The sequence below is a fragment of the Sprattus sprattus genome (assembly GCF_963457725.1).
Source record: "Sprattus sprattus genome assembly, chromosome: 21".
Classification (NCBI taxonomy): Eukaryota; Metazoa; Chordata; class Actinopteri; order Clupeiformes; family Clupeidae; genus Sprattus; species Sprattus sprattus.
Genome location: NC_137919.1, coordinates 7,881,416 through 7,897,214, shown reverse-complemented (window position 1 = coordinate 7,897,214; position 15,799 = coordinate 7,881,416).

The following is a 15,799-nucleotide window of genomic DNA, read 5'->3' as shown; positions in this document are numbered from 1 at the left end:
AGGAAACTCACGTTTAGAGAATGATACAAATAAAAGTAAAATTTCATTCAACATGCGCGTGTAACTTTTTTATAATAAGGTGTTCCGCGTGCGCTAAAAAGTGCCCTTCCCTTCCCCCCTGAGCACCTGCCCCCCAAAATGTCTGTGCACGCCACTGTCAGTGATATTTCTTTATGTGCATTTATCAGGTAACTATCTTATTCTACTCTTACTTTAAAAAAATAGTTTCCTGTTCCTAAAAGAATACATCTTAACCAATGTAAAATCTCTATTCATGGAACCCAAATATCACTCTCAAAAACACCATGCCCCTGAACCCTCACAGCATTAATTTCTTGTATTATTAAATCTTGATTAAATTGATTTCGATTGATTTAGATTGATTTCTACCCTTTCCACTTTTGAACTTATTGGCCCATTTTTTCCCAATTGGTATGTAATGTCTTAAAAGACTGGTGTTTATATCGACTCAAGGGGCAGAGAAATGCACAAGTTTTTTTCCCTTGTATTGTTTTTCTTTCTTTCCACTGCATGACCGTTAAAGGTTTAAGACATTGGATATGGCTCTGCTCCATCTCTCATGGCGTTCAAATAATAACAAACATATAAGTAGATTTCACAAATCTTTCTACACATCTTGAAGGCAAGTCGAAAAATAGTTTCTACAAACCACACATTTGAAAGCTATGGGGAGGCAGTAGGCAATGTTGTCACCTCATTATCTCTTTTTATCTGGATAAGTTCCAAAGTATACTATGCATACTGTAGTAGAGTGTAGTCAGCCACACACCCAGATACCGTATGTGCCATCGTATTAAGATTACAGTCAGGGATTGCATGGCATAACACAGCAACGCATTGCCAGACCCACTGGTTTTCTAAAGGTGTTACCTTTTCTGAGAGGCATTCTGTTGATACAATTAATTAATTCATTCATTCATCTGTCTACACATCTAGCATAACATTGAGCTTCCACAGCATTCTTTTAAAATGTGGCCAAACCACTTAATTGAGTCCGCTATGTGTTTACACTGCTGTGGATTACATGGATCCCTGAAAGTCAAAATCTGATGATGAGTTCTGAGTTTGAACAAGGATAATGTCCTCTGAATGGTTCTGGAGTCATGGCTCATTTTATTGCCAACGGTTCAGGTTTTAACTGTCAAAGATTTAGGTTTAACTGTACGTGGAGTATTAACTGGAGAATTACACACCATTGGTCTTAAATTAATTCTGTGTACATGGGTTCATTGCTTGTTATGTTCCCCCAAAGGCCATATAAGTGCTAAGTGTTTTCTGTATGTCTTCTGAACAAATAGAAAAGTGATATTTGTGACAGTTTGTCTTGTTTGGATGAGCATAATAAGAAATGTGTGTGTCATTGTTGACACTGGGTATCTGTCTAGTGTTGCAGTGCTGTGCAAATCTTAGTGTTTTGATGTATCAAATGTGGTCAATGTGTTCACTGTTTGATGTTTTACTGTTCTGGCACAGAGAAAACTATGTGATTCATCTCGCTAGATACCTGTATATAAGGCAGCTCCTATGAACTATAAATCACTCTCTTGTTTTGAAAATTGGCAAAAATGTTAAGAAAGTGTCAAGGCAAGGCAAGGCAAGGCAAGGCAAGGCAAGGCAAGGCAAGGCAAGGCAAGGCAAATTGGCAAGGCAAATGTATTTATATAGCACATTTCGTACATTATGCAATTCAATGTGCTTTACAGAAACAAACTAGCCTGACGATGTCATACTCATAATTCTAGTCAGAATATGAGTCTGAGACCGAACCATTGGGCTGTGATTATGGGGCGTGTTTCAACGAACCAGGAAAGAAAATTCCTCTTCGCTGAATTGGATACCTAGAACCAATCAGAGCAACGTAGTATTATTACCATCTGATAGATTAAACTTTTACCTGATCCCGTAGGAAGGACGGCAAAAACATATTTTCAATCGACAAATGCCTTGATCGCGTTTCTCTGTTCCTCTTTGAAAATGAATACGCTGTCAATATCTGTTGAGATATGCCTGCTCACGTTACTTAATTAGCACTCTAGGCTAGAAGCTACCATTTGTTTCAATGTTTTTTTTGTCTACGCGTTAGCATAACCTTTCAATTATGGTCTAGAGAGCTTTTGTCAAAGACAAACAATACTCTGCAAAATCCGTGTTGCACATACACAACTAACCGAGTCAATGTAGACATTAAAAAGTCGTGTAGATAGCTTAATTCACATAAAATATTCCCCACTAAGCTCCCGAGAAGCGGCCATCTTGGTCGGAGTTCGAATCTACCGGTTAATTCATTCAACTCAAGCGTTGGTTGATCTGTCAATCAACGTATAAGGCCCGCCCTTACAATTTGATTGGTTTAGATTGCTTTCTCAACTTTTCTGAAACGTTTAATCCCTCCCAACTAGCTCGACTCCAGACTGAATCTCCCAGACCAAAAATGTTGTGGGCGGAGTTCAGGCTGGTATCCAGGCTAGAAACAAACAGTAATAGAATTTAAATTGAAACACAGTCAAAGAAACTTAAATAAAAAAAAAACTATAATTATGACATAAAAAGTAAAAATAATTTACGTAGGCCTATTATAACGCAATGAAAATTGAAAGAAAATAAATAAAACATTAAAATCAATAAATTGCAGGTAAGAGACATTATGATTAGCACTAAGAAGCAGCATACCATAATAAATAGAGAATTTCACATATAGGCTAAAGAGAATAGGTTTGTTTTTAGTCTTGTCTTGAAACTGTCTATGGTGGGGGCAGTTTTGATGTGGTCTGGTAGAAGATTCCAAAGTTTTACTGCATAATAACTGAAGGCTGCTTGACCTTGTTTAGTTTTAACAGTAGGGGCCACCAACAAGATTCTATCCTGGGATCGGAGGGGTCTGGGAGATACATACGGCTGGAGCATGTCCTTAAAATATAAAGGTCCAAACCCATGCATGGACTTAAAAACAAGAAGCATCACTTTAAAATCAATTCTGTGGCTAACTGGAAGCCAGTGAAGAGATTTCAGTATTGGAGTTATATGTTCTGTTCCCCTGGTTTTGGTAAGAACTCTAGCAGCCGCGTTTTGTATTAGCTGGAGCTTTTTAATATGCTTTTTGGGGAGTCCAGTGAAAAGACTATTACAATAGTCAATTCTGCTGGAAATGAATGCATGGACAAGTTTTTCAAGATCAGCCTGTGACATGAAACCTCTTAGTTTTGAAATGTTTTTTAAATGGTAAAAGGCTGATTTAGAGATGGATTTTATATGTTGATTGAATGACAGGTCACTATCTAGAATGACACCCACATTTTTAACAATGACCTTTGGTTTTAGTCCTTTGGTGTTAAGAAATTCACAGACCTGGTATCTGTCGCTTATCTTTCTAAAGACAATAACTTCTGTTTTGTCACTATTAAGTTGAAGAAAATTAAGACACATCCAGTTATTGACCTGATCTATGCACAGATTAAGTGATTCTAGTGGGCTAAGGTCATTGGGAGAAATTGCTAAGTATAATTGAGTGTCGTCAGCATAGCTATGGTATGAAATCTGATGTTGTTTGATAATTTGCCCGAGTGGGAGCATATACAAATTGAACAACAGGGGGCCTAGGATCGATCCTTGGGGAACACCACAGTTTAAGGGGATGGATGAGGAAGTGTAGTCAAGGACTCTTGCATCACCACCAGGGAAAGGGCACCATTTTATCCTAATTTTACAATATGTAGTTGCTTAGTCTCATTATCACTTTTTAAATTAGTAATATTTTCAACCAATTGCTTCTTTCTAGGACCTCTCTCCTACACAGGTCTTCTTGCTCTCCTATTGTGCCTTTCCACCGAAGGTTTCCCAAAACAAGACGATTATATTGAGTTCTACAGCGACCTAGAGAGGTCGCAACTCCTGCTGAAGGAAAGCAACTCTGAGAATAGTTTTGACTCCAAGGCCAATGCTCAAGCAGATAATGGCCTGTTTGAAGAGGAACCCGAATTCATGTTGGTTGCTCCACAGGAAAATTCTGGCACCAAAAATGAATTGCCTGCCCCTCCAAAGGAGGTATCTGTCAAGAAAAAGACTGAAGCTTTAACAGGGCCTTCACTGAAACGAGCCCGCCGGGAAATCGTAGAGGAAGGTTCAGGAATATTTGAAGGTAAGCGAGCAATTATTTCAATACCCGTATTCAACCATGTGTTTGTTTTAAGGAGGGCTTTGTCAGCATAGATTTACTGAAATTACCCCCTTGATTCCTCAGAGATCACAACAACAACTTCAGTGGTACCCACAACAGCAACTACAACTACCACAACAGCAACTACAACTACCACTACAGCCCCCACAACAGCAACAACAACTATCACAACAGCCCCAACAACAGTTACTACAGCAACTGCAACTACCACAACAGCTGCTGCAACTACAGCAACGGCACCCACAACTACCACAACAGTTGCTGCAACTACAACGACAGCCACAACAGCACCAACAATAGCTACCACCACTACCACAAAAGCCCCCACAACAGATGCTGCAACTACCACAACAGCTGCGGCAACTACCACAACAGCCCCCACAACAACCACCACGACCACAACAACAAAACCCACAACAATAACAACAACAACAGCTGCAACAAACCGTCCACCTTACATAGTCGGAATACGCATTGTGCTGCTCCAAATCTTCAATCCTGATTACAGCAACTCTCAAAGCGCCCTCTACCAACAGCAAACAGAATCCATTGTTAGCTGGGTAAGGCAATTACATGATTCAGTTTCATTCCTATAAATCATTTGGTTTACCTAAAAAACAAGCCTGTTAAACATATAAACAGGTTAACATGTCTTTGTGTAGATTATAAAACTGGATTCGTGCCCATTGTAATGATACGTCTGTGTTTCACAGTGCACACCAATTTACAGCAAAAAATATGGAACAAGGTTCATCCGAGTCATCGTCGTTTCATTTTCAAGGTAAATTACCCATTTTCTCCAACATCCAGTGCTTCTGTATGTGGTAACGGGGATAGTTAGTAACCAAAGAAGAGCTTTCAACAGGCAAGTTCATGACTGAGTAGCCTAACTTCAGAACTGTTTCTCATTCTCCTAATACAGGGCCGTAACACGTTATCGTCAAGATAATACGGAGGTAGAGATTCAGGTCGAGTTTGATCGAGAGGCACCGGAGTCTTCCCCAGATGAGAATGAGGTCGCCCAGCAGCTAAAGGACAAAGTCAGCACCTCCAACCCACTTGAGGTGGTAGCAAGTAGCATCTTCGTCGTTCGTGAGTTTCACGTGTTTTTCCTCAAGACTAATCATTAAGTGACAGCTTATATGGGACCATTTTAAACACACACACATACATACAATCACACAAACACACACTTACCACAACTCTTTTTGCTTGTATTTTTATAGATTCTCCAAAGCTGATGGCTAATTCTAGGTTTACCACCAATGAGTCATTTGCCCTTACCCTGGCTGTTGTGAACTCGACTTCCTACCGCAAAAGGGCGGCCCTCATTAAAAAAGAAGTGAGCGTCAGTCGTGAATTATGGCAAATTGGAGGGACTGAAGATATGCTAAATAACACGTGCATTGAACACTGTGTATTTGACCAGATAAGTAGAAGCCTGACTATTGTATGTCTCTCTTTGCAGCTGGAGCCTTTCTTCCAGGAAGACTACTCTTCAGACTTCATCTGTTTGACCCCTAAGTCATTCAGGTAATCGTTGTCTATAATGCTATTATGGATATTGTACAGTTATGCTTATCTTTATCTTCCCTTAAAGATAAATAAACAGAACATAAAAAGTAAGGCTTTGATCAATGTTCTTTTGAAACACAAGTGTATGTTGTATTCAACTCAAATCAACTAAAAGAGAGAAAAAAAACTGATGTTGTCCAGATTGACTGCACTTATTTGTACAATCATCTATAATGGCATCATCCCATCAGATGAAGCACCACTAGTTAACCACTTATCTCTTCCTCAGTGATGGAACCATTTACCCAAACTCCATCCTGCACCAGTCAGAACTTGTCTTCATATACAATTCCACATTACCAAGTGCCTTAGATATATACAACACCATGATACGAGCAGCAAGAAGTGGCAAGCTGACTTTGGATATTATTACAGTCGATGGCACAGGTGAGTCAATGAGGCCGCTATCTATACAACTCTTTTTTTTTAAGCGACTATCTTGATCTCCTCAGTGACAGCTATCTACTCGGGTTAGTACTTATGTACTCGGGTTAGTACAGTGTGTGACGAGTTTCATGTGTTTTCTCTCAAGGCTAATCATCAAGTGGCAGCTTATATGGTGGCATTTTAAACACACACATATATACAATCACACAAACATACACTTACCACAACTTCTTTTGCTTGTACTTTTTTGCTGCAACCACCACAACTGCTGCTGCAACCACAACAACAGCTGCTGCAACTACCACAACTGCACCCACAACAGCTCTCAACACTACCACAACAGCTGCTGCAACCACCACTACAACAGCTGCTGCAGCTACCACAACAGCTGCTGCAACCACCACTACAACAGCTGCTGCAGCTACCACAACAGCTGCTGCAACTACCACAACAGCACCCACAACAGCTCTCCCCACTACCACAACAGCTGCTGCAACCAGCACCACAACAGATACTGCAACTACCAAAACAGCTGCTGCAACTACCACAACAGCACCCACAGCAGCTCCCACCACTACCAAAACAGCACCCACAACAGCTCCAGAAACTACAGTGACTACAACAACCACAGATGCTGCAACCACCACAACAGCCCCCATAACAGCTGCAGCACTTACCACAACATTTACCACCACTTCCACAACAGCAACTACAACTAACACAACAGCTGCTGCAACCACCACAACAGCTGCAGCAACTACCACAACAGCTTTCACCACTACAACAAACGCCCCCACAACAGCTGTTGCAACTGCCACAACAGCCCCAGCAACTACCACAACAGCTGCTGCAACCACCACAACAGCTTCCACCACTACCACAACAGCTGCTGCAACCACCACAACAGCCCCCACAACAGCTCCCACCACTACCACAACAGCTCCAGCAACTACGACAACAGATGCTGCAACTACCAAAACAGCTGCTCCAACTACCACAACAGCTGCTGCAACTACCACAACAGCTGCTGCAACCACCACAACAGCTGCTGCAACTACCAAAACAGCTCCAGCAACTACGACAACAGATGCTGCAACTACCAAAACAGCTGCTCCAACTACCACAACAGCTGCTGCAACCACCACAACAGCTGCTGCAACTACCACAACAGCTGCTGCAACCACCACAACAGCTGCTGCAACTACCACAACAGCTCCCACCACTACCACAACAGCTCCAGCAACTACGACAACAGATGCTGCAACTACCAAAACAGCTGCTGCAACTACCACAACAGCTGCTGCAACCACTACCACAACAGCTGCTGTAACCACTACCACAACAGCTGCTGCAACTACCACAACAGCTGCAGCAACCACCACAACAGCTCCAGCAACCACCACAACAGCTCCAGCAACCCTCACAACAGCTGCTGCAACTACCACAACGGCTGCTGCAACCACTACCACAACAGCTCCAGCAACCACCACAACAGCTCCAGCAACCACCACAACAGCTCCAGCAACCCTCACAACAGCTGCTGCAACTACCACAACAGCTGCTGCAACCACCACAACAGCTGCTGCAACTACCACAACAGCTCCCACCACTACCACAACAGCTCCAGCAACTACGACAACAGATGCTGCAACTACCAAAACAGCTGCTGCAACTACCACAACAGCTGCTGCAACTACCACAACAGCTGCTGCAACCACTACCACAACAGCTGCTGTAACCACTACCACAACAGCTGTTGCAACTACCACAACAGCTGCTGCAACTACCACAACAGCTGCTCCAACTACCACGACAGCTGCTGCAACCACCACAACAGCTGCTGCAACTACCACAACAGCTGCTGCAACCAGCACAACAGCTGCTGCAGCCATTACCACAACAGCTCCAGCAACCACCACAACAGCTGCTCCAACTACCACGACAGCTGCTGCAACTACCACAACAGCTGCTGCAGCCATTACCACAACAGCTCCAGCAACCACCACAACAGCTGCTGCAACTACCACAACAGCTGCTGCAACTACCACAACAGCTGCTGCAACCATTACCACAACAGCTCCAGCAACCACCACAACAGCTGCTGCAGCTACCACAACAGCTCCAGCAACCACCACAACAGCTCCAGCAACCATCACAACAGCTGCTGCAACTACCACAACAGCTGCTGCAACTACCACAACAGCTACTACAACTACCACAACAGCTCCAGCAACTACCACAACAGCTGCTGCAGCTACCACAACAGCTGCTGCAACTACCACAAAATCTCCGGTAACCACAACAACAGCTGCTGCAACTACCACAATAGCTGCTGCAACCACTACAACAGCTGCTGCAACTACAACAGCTGCTCCAACTACCACAACACCTGCTGCAACCACCACAACAGCTGCTGCAACTACCACAACAGCTGCTGCAACCACCACAACAGCTGCTGCAACTACCACAACAGCTGCTGCAACCACTACCACAACAGCTGCTGCAACTACCACAACAGCTGCTGCAACCACTACCACAACAGCTGCAGCAACTACCACAACAGCTGCTCCAACTACCACAACAGCTGCTGCAACCACCACAACGGCTGCTGCAACCACTACCACAACAGCTCCAGCAACCACCACAACAGCTCCAGCAACCACCACAACAGCTCCAGCAACCCTCACAACAGCTGCTGCAACTACCACAACAGCTGCTGCAACCACCACAACAGCTGCAGCAACTACCACAACAGCTCCCACCACTACCACAACAGCTCCAGCAACTACGACAACAGATGCTGCAACTACCAAAACAGCTGCTGCAACTACCACAACAGCTGCTGCAACCACTACCACAACAGCTGCTGTAACCACTACCACAACAGCTGCTGCAACTACCACAACAGCTGCTGCAACTACCACAACAGCTGCTCCAACTACCACGACAGCTGCTGCAACCACCACAACAGCTGCTGCAACTACCACAACAGCTGCTGCAACCAGCACAACAGCTGCTGCAGCCATTACCACAACAGCTCCAGCAACCACCACAACAACTGCTCCAACTACCACGACAGCTGCTGCAACTACCACAACAGCTGCTGCAGCCATTACCACAACAGCTCCAGCAACCACCACCACAGCTGCTGCAACTATCACAACAGCTGCTGCAACTACCACAACAGCTGCTGCAACCATTACCACAACAGCTCCAGCAACCACCACAACAGCTGCTGCAGCTACCACAACAGCTCCAGCAACCACCACAACAGCTGCTGCAACTACCACAACAGCTGCTGCAACTACCACAACAGCTACTACAACTACCACAACAGCTGCTGCAACTACCACAACAGCTGCTGCAACTACCACAAAATCTCCGGTAACCACAACAACAGCTGCTGCAACTACCATAATAGCTGCTGCAACCACTACAACAGCTGCTGCAACTACAACAGCCGCTCCAACTACCACAACACCTGCTGCAACCACCACAACAGCTGCTGCAACTGCCACAACAGCTGCTGCAACCACCACAACAGCTGCTGCAACTACCACAACAGCTGCTGCAACCACTACCACAACAGCTGCTGCAACTACCACAACAGCTGCTGCAACCACTACCACAACAGCTGCAGCAACTACCACAACAGCTGCTCCAACTACCACAACAGCTGCTGCAGCCACCACAACGGCTGCTGCAACCACTACCACAACAGCTCCAGCAACCACCACAACAGCTCCAGCAACCACCACAACAGCTCCAGCAACCCTCACAACAGCTGCTGCAACTACCACAACAGCTGCTGCAACCACCACAACAGCTGCTGCAACTACCACAACAGCTCCCACCACTACCACAACAGCTCCAGCAACAACTACAACAGCTGCTGCAACTACCACAAAATCTCCTGCAACCACAACAACAGCTGCTGTAACTACAACAATAGCTGCTGCAACCACAACAACAGCTGCTGCAACTACAACGGCTGCTCCAACTACCACAACACCTGCTGCAACCACCACAACAGCTCCAGCAACAACCACAACAGCCACAGCTGCTGCAACCACCGCAACAGCACCTATAACAGCTGCAGCACTTACCACAACAGCTACCACCACCACCACAAAAGCACCCACAATGGCCCCCACAACAGCCACAGCAACTACAACTACCACAACAGCCCCAGCAACTTCCACGACAGCTGCTGCAACCACCACAACGGCTGCAGCAACAACCACACCAGCTCCCACCACTACCACAATGGCCCCCACAACAGCTACTACAACTACCACAACAGCTCCAGCAACTACCACAACAGCTGCTGCAACCACCACAACAGCTCCAGCAACGACCACAACAGCTGCTGCAACTACCACAACAGCTGCTGCAACCACCACAACAGCTGCTGCAACCACCACAACAGCTGCAGCAACTACCACAACAGCTCCCACCACTACCACAACAGCTCCAGCAACAACTACAACAGCTGCTGCAACTACCACAAAATCTCCTGCAACCACAACAACAGCTGCTGTAACTACAGCAATAGCTGCTGCAACCACAACAACAGCTGCTGCAACTACAACGGCTGCTCCAACTACCACAACACCTGCTGCAACCACCACAACAGCTCCAGCAACAACCACAACAGCCCCAGCTGCTGCAACCACCGCAACAGCACCTATAACAGCTGCAGCACTTACCACAACAGCTACCACCACTACCACAAAAGCACCCACAATGGCCCCCACAACAGCCACAGCAACTACAACTACCACAACAGCCCCAGCAACTTCCACGACAGCTGCTGCAACCACCACAACAGCTGCAGCAACAACCACACCAGCTCCCACCACTACCACAATGGCCCCCACAACAGCTACTACAACTACCACAACAGCTCCAGCAACTACCACAACAGCTGCTGCAACCACCACAACAGCTCCAGCAACGACCACAACAGCTGCTGCAACTACCACAACAGCTGCTGCAACCACCACAACAGCTGCAGCAACTACCACAACAGCTCCCACCACTACCACAAACGCCCCCACAACAGCTGTTGCAACTACCACAACAGCACCCACAACAGCTCTCACCAGTTCCACAACAGCACCCACATCAGCTCCAGAAACTATCACAACAGCTGCTGCAACTACAACAACTGCACCCACAACAGCTCTCACCACTACCACAACAGTTCCTACCACTACCACAACTACCACAACAGTTGCTGCAACTACAATGACAGCCACAACAGCGCCAACAACAGCTACCACGACTATCACAAAAGCCCCCACAACAGCTGCGGCAACTACCACAACAGCCCCCACAACAACCACCACGACCACCACAACAAAACCCACAACAACAACAACAACTACAACAACAACAACAGCTGCAACAAACCGTCCACGTTACATAATCGGAATACGCATTGTGCTGCTCCAAAACTTCAATCCTGCTTACAGCAACCCTCAAAGCGCCCTCTACCAACAGCAAACAGCATCCATTGTTAGCTGGGTAAGGCAATTACATGATTCAGTTTCATTCATATCAATCATTTGGTTTACCTTAAAAACAAGCCTGTTAAACTTATAAACCTGTTCACATGTGTTTGTGTAGATCATAAAACTGGATTCGTGCCCATTGTAATGTAAAGTCTGTGTTTCACAGTGCACACCAATTTACAGCAGAAAATATGGAACAAGGTTCATCCGAGTCATCGTCGTTTCATTAAGGTAAACTATCCATTTTCTCCAACATCCAGTTCTTCTGTATGCGTTAACGGGGATAGTTAGTAACCAAATAAGAGCTTTCAACAAGGAAGTTCATGACTACCAGTAACCTAACTTCAGAACTGTTTCTTATTCTACTAATACAGGGCCGTAACACGTTATCGTCAAGATAATACGGAGGTAGAGATTCAGGTCGAGTTTGATCAAGACGCACCAGAGTCTTCCCCAGATGTGGATGAGGTCGCCCAGCAGCTAAAGGATGAAGCCAGCACCTCCAACCCACTTGAGGTGGTAGCAAGTAGCATCACCGTCATTCGTGAGTTTCACATGTTTTTCCTCAAGGCTTGTTCTCAAATGACAGTGTATATGGTAGGATTTTAAAGACACTCATGTATACAATCACGCAAACATACACTTACCACAACTTCTTTTGCTTGTATTTTTATAGAATCTCCGCAGGTGACGGCTAATTCTCGGTTTACCACCAATGAGACATTTGCCCTTACCCTGGCTAGCGTGAACTCGACTTCTTACCGCACTAGGGCGGCCCTCATTAAAAAAGAGGTGAGTGTCAGTCGTGAATTATGGCAAATTGGAGGGACTGAAGATCTGCTAAATAACACGTGCATTGAACACTGTGTCTTTGACCAGATAAGTAGAAGCCTAACAATTGTATGTCTCTCTTTGCAGCTGGAGCCTTTCTTCCAGGAAGACTACTCTTCAGACTTCATCTGTTTGACCCCTAAGACATTCAGGTAATTGTTGACTATAATGCTATTATGGATATTGTACAGTTATGCTTATCTCTATCTCCCCTTAAAAATACACAAATAGAACATAAAGAGTTAGACTATGATCAATGTTCTTTTGGAACACATGTTCTAAATGTATGTTGTATTCATCTAAAGTAAAATCAAATCAAAGAGAGAAAAAAACAGGTAAAGAAAAATGTTGTCCGGATTGACTGCACTTATTTGTACAGTCATCTATAATGGCATCAGGTGAAGCATCACTAATTAACCACTTATCTCTTCCTCAGTGATGGAACCATTTACCTAAACTCCATCGTGCACCAGTCAGAACTTTGCTTCACATACAATTCCACATTACCAAGTGCCTTAGATATATACAACACCATGATACGAGCAGCAAGAAGTGGCAAGCTGACTTTGGACATTATTACAGTCAATGGCACAGGTGAGTCAATGAGACCGCTATCTTGCGACTTTTTCTTAGCGACATTCTAAATATCCTCAGTGACAGCTATCTACTTGGGTTAGTACTTATGCACCAGTGTTTGACATAAATCTTCAAATAAAAAATAAATGGGTGTTGTTGTCTTGGATTAACCTGATATGTGTGCTTGGAGAATAGTGTTTTGACTTTTTTGAGGGTGTCACTCACCTCTGTTGTCTCTCTCTTTTGTCCCACAGCCATCAACGCCAGCAACTCTGGTGACGTCAGCAGCAGGATCAGCCTCTTCACCACCTTCAGCCTCACCCTCCTCTCCGTGCTCATCACACGGCCGTGGTAGCCGCGGTAACAGCTCCACCGTCCTCCACAAATACATGAAGGAAATATATCCTCCTTGAAGTGCATTCATTTTGCACACCCCTGATGCGCCTAAGGCCTGACATATTTAAGGGTTGGACTAGACCTATTTTATAATCGCAACAATTACTTGTAGGAATGTATATTATGTCAGTGATGTATATAAAATCTATGTATATGTAGTCTATTTATACCTTTATTTTTCAATGTATGTATTGGTTGTATCATATAACTTGTAAAGAATGTTGATATGATAAAATGAGAGAGAATATATGTGTGTGTGTGTTTAACTAAAATCACAAAGGTAGTCCATAATCTGTGATATCTATGTTATGAGTAATTTGAAGGAGAATATTTCAAAGGATGGATATTTCTGTACTTTTAGTTTTTGGACTTTAACCAGGGACTGGAGTTCACAAGTCTCCTAGAGTCTTATTGTGGTGATTTAAGAAAAAGATGCCTGAAGCATGCCTCTGAGACAACAGCAATATTTATATGACAAATTAAAGAACACTGATCAGTCAACCAGTGCTTGTCCCTTTGTCTCTTTACACAGATCTTTCACCTGTGATATTATTTGCCGCACATATGTGATTCATTTTACTTCATGTGTAAATCAACTCACTAGAAACTCAAAACAAGAACAATCAACAATGCAAAGAAATGCAAACAGCAACTAATTAAAAACACTTCTTACCAATACTTACCTAAACTCATTAACAAAGCTGACTGAAATCACCTTGTATATGATAATCTATATATATGTACTGAATAAGTACAGTACATAAATGGACAAAGACACTCTCATTTTGTTCATTAGTGTAAAGTAATAGTATTTTAAATGCATTAAGGATATGGCTATACAAAAGAGACAGATCCTGGGAACAGAATATCTACAAAGAAACATTGACATATTTGCAGAATGTACTAATTGGTAAATTAATTCAATAGTTATAAAAACAAATTCAATAACAAAAAAGTGAATAGGTAATTCTACAGTTCATATCACCATCCTATCACCAGGTGTCCTTTGTGTTCTCACCTGAACCTCAAATGTACTCATCTTCCTGATGACCTATAGGGTGTTGTCTTAGTACCACACCCCTGTATCCTACCTGATTGAATGGTATTAATGCCAACACGTTCCTACTGTCAGGTAGGCCATTCTCTGAGCAACATGTTAAGAGAGGGTGTCTCCACGCTGAAATAATCATCGGAAATCCTGACTTTGTCTTCTGATCCATTCTTCAAGTTCAAGTGGCGTGCTCATTATATTCTATAAAAAAATGATGTGACTGAATGCTGTTATGTTGCACTGTAGGCTAATGCAGCTGTGTTTTGGTGCAGAGCTAGAAGTGCTATAAAGAAATAAGTGTTATGTTATGTTGCAGTAGTCTGTGTTATGTTGGCAACAATTCCAAAGATTATTGGGTGCAGTCATGGAAGTGACAGGTGAATTACTTGATCATTGTCCTTTGGACATTCTGTTCTCTTGATCTTCCAGGAAGTATTGAGAGAATAAGGTATTAAGAGTTTGACTCTGAAGTTCTTTGAACCCAGGTTACCGGGTTGGATTCACAGAGTTTTCAAAGCAAAGCGGGCGTTTAAGTGTCTGTTGTCTGTTGGCATCATTGTGATCAGTGATTCTAAAACAGGAACACCATAGGATTGGCATCGTTGTCCTGCTAAAAGACGCAACCACGAAAACAGGGCAGTCAGATTTTGATTTTTAAATGGTGCTTCCTGGAATCCATAATGCCACGTATGCAAACAATAACAATAACACCCTAAAGTTCCCCAAAGAATCACAGATCCTCAACCATGTTTAATGCATTCTATTAGATGTCTCTGTGGCCAAATCTCTCTCTCTCTCTTTCTGCCAGAGGCTGTGTTCTGGCAAAGTATCAGGTCCTCGTTGCCTTGACAATGTAATCAGCCACCATGGACCATAGCCACATGGGTTGTCTTACGTAATATTGGCCACCATGTTTAAAGATGGGGAGGTAAACTCTTCGTGGCACAGTCACGATAGTTAATTCTATCTATATCAGACTTCATTGTATATGTATCAGAGTTCAATAATTCCTATCTGGCTTGGCATAATAGATTCCCCAGTAACCCTGTTTGGCTTGCCATAATAGGTCCCACAGTAACCAAGGCCATTTTATATGTGTCATCCCTGCGCCAGTCATGTGCTTTTCCAAGTATTTTCAAGTAATTTACCAGTTTAGTTATCTGTTGGCAAACACAAGGGTGAATCTCAACTCATCCACTATACACAAAATACATGACACTGTATAAAGTTCAAAATTATTGACGAAGAAGCTGACAGAGATGGCATAAGTCC